This window comes from Penaeus monodon, chromosome 3 (assembly GCF_015228065.2).
Source record: "Penaeus monodon isolate SGIC_2016 chromosome 3, NSTDA_Pmon_1, whole genome shotgun sequence".
Lineage (NCBI taxonomy): Eukaryota > Metazoa > Arthropoda > Malacostraca > Decapoda > Penaeidae > Penaeus > Penaeus monodon.
Genome location: NC_051388.1, coordinates 6652856 through 6655355, shown reverse-complemented (window position 1 = coordinate 6655355; position 2500 = coordinate 6652856).

Genomic DNA, 2500 nt, shown 5'->3' with positions numbered 1-2500 from the left:
TCTCTCTCTCTCTCTCTCTCCTTTCCTCTCCTTCTCCCTCGCATGCACGCAAAAATGCCAGCCCCTGACACACCACTTTATTATCCATTTCAGAAAATATGAAAATGACGGGACTAATATATTCCCCCTCCCCCCTCCTCCCCACCCCCCTTCCCCTACCCATCACATATGCCTTCTCCCTCGCCCTCCCTCTTCTCTTTTCCTCTTCCCCATTCCATTAACCCCTCCTCCTCCACCCACTTTTTTCTCTCTTCCCCTTCCTCTCCCCCTCTCCTGTCCTTCTACCCCTCCTCCTCCCTCTTTCATCACTTCTTCCTCTCCCTCCCTTCACCCCTTCCCTCCCTTGTCCTCCTTCTCTCCCATCTCCCCCTTCTTTCCCTTCATCCCCCCCTCCCTCCTTTCCCCCCCCCCCCCCCCTTTTTCCCCCCCCCCCTTCCCCCCCCCTCCCCCTTCCCCTCTCCCTTTTACTTTCAAAATTTTCCCCTTTTTTAAATCTTTTTTTTCTTTTCCAAAAAAAAAAAGGGGGGGGAAAAAGGGAAAGGGGGGGAAAGGGAAGGGGGGAAAAGGGGGGGGGGGAGAAAAAGGGGGGGGAGGGAGGAGGGGGGAGGGGGGAGAGAGGGAGGGGGGAGAGGAGGGGGGGGGGAGAAGAAAAGAAAGAGAGAGAGAGAAGAGAGAGAGGAGAGAGAGAGGGAAGAGAAAGAGAAAAAGGAGAGAAAGAGAGAAAAGGGAGAGAGGAGGGGGGAGAGGGAAGAAGAGGGGAGAAAAAAGAGGAGAGAGAGAAAAAGAAGAGAGAGAAAGAGAGAGAAGAAAAAAAGAGAAAAAGAGAAAAAAAGAGAGAGGAGAGAAAAAGAGAGAGGAGAGAGAGAGAGAGAGGAAGGGGAAGAGAGGGAGAGAAAGAGAGAAGAAGAGAGGAGAGAAGAAAAAGAAAGAAAAAAAAAAGAGATTTGGGAAAAAAAAAAGTGGAAAGAAAGCGAGCGAATAAATTTAAAAAAAAAGATGGAAAGAAAGAAAAAAAGAAAAAAAAAAAAAAAAAAGGGAGAAGGGGGAAGAGAGGAGGCATAACATCACCTTTTTTACCCCCCAACCCCTCTTTCTCTCTCCTTCTTTCTCTTTCCCTCTTTCCATCGATCACTCGCACGTCGGCTTCGTTTTAATGCGTATTTAACACAACCGGAAGTTGGTGTGAGTGCGGGTGAGGGGGAGAGGGGGAGGAAGGGGGGGGGGGAGAGGGGGAGGGGAAGGGGGAAGAGGTAGGGGCAAGGGGGGAGGGGTAGGGGGGGAGGGGGTTAGGGAGAGGGAGGGGAAGGGGTATATATTAAAATATTATATATTAAAAAATATATATAAAAATAAAAGAGAGAGAGGAGGAGAGAGAAAGGGGGGAGAGAGAGACTGGAGAATAAAAACAAAACAAAACTATGAATTGTCATTTTTATTGCGATTATTATTGTGTTGTTGTTATTGTTATCAATATTGTTGCTTTTATTGATATTATTGGTTATATTATTATTATTATTATTATTATTATTATTATTATTATTATCATTATTATTATCATTATTATTGTTTTACTGTTATTATTTTTATTGTAGTTTTCATTATTATTATTATCATCATCATCATCATTATCATCATCATCATCATCATCATCATCATCATCATCATCATCATCATCATCATCATCATCATCATCATCATCATCATCATCATCATTATTGCTATTACTTACTATCATCTATTACTACTACTATTACTGTTACTACTACTACTCTGCTGCTGCTACTACTACTATTACTATTACTACTTCTACTACTACTACTAATGCTGCTATTACTACTGCTACTACTACTACTACTATTGATGCTGCTACTGCTACTACTACTACTATTACAACTACTGCTACTGCTGCTAATGATAATAATAATTTCCCTCGCCTGTTCTCCTCGCCACGACAGAGGTAATAACCATAGATGAGAGAAGGGAGAGGAGACGCTGTATTTTTTACAAGGAGAAAATAATATTTTCGAAGAGATGAGAAAGGGATAAGAGAGAGAGAGAGAGAGAGAGAGAGAGAGAGAGAGAGAGAGAGGGAGAGAGGGAGAGAGAGAGAGAGAGAGAGGAAGAGGAGAGAAGAGAGAGAGAGAGAGAGAGGAAGAGAGAAGAAGAGAGAGGGGAGAGAGAGAGGAGAGAGAGAGAGACAAACCAAAAACAAAGAGGAAGGAAGGCAGGATGTGAATGAAAGAAGCAGAAAGGGGAAGAAGGAAGGGGCAGAAGAGGGAAAAAAGAAGGGACGAAAGGAAAACAAAATAAAGGGGAAAGAGATAGAAGGAAGGAAAGGAAGAACGGGAAAACAAACAAAGAGGGGAGGAAGGGAAAAAAAGAAAGAAGGAAGGGAAAGGGAAAGAAAGGGAAAAAAGAAAGAAAAGGGCGGAAAGAAGAAAAACAAAAAAACAAAAAGAGGGAAGGAAAAAGGGAAAAATGAAAAAAAAGAAGAAGAAAA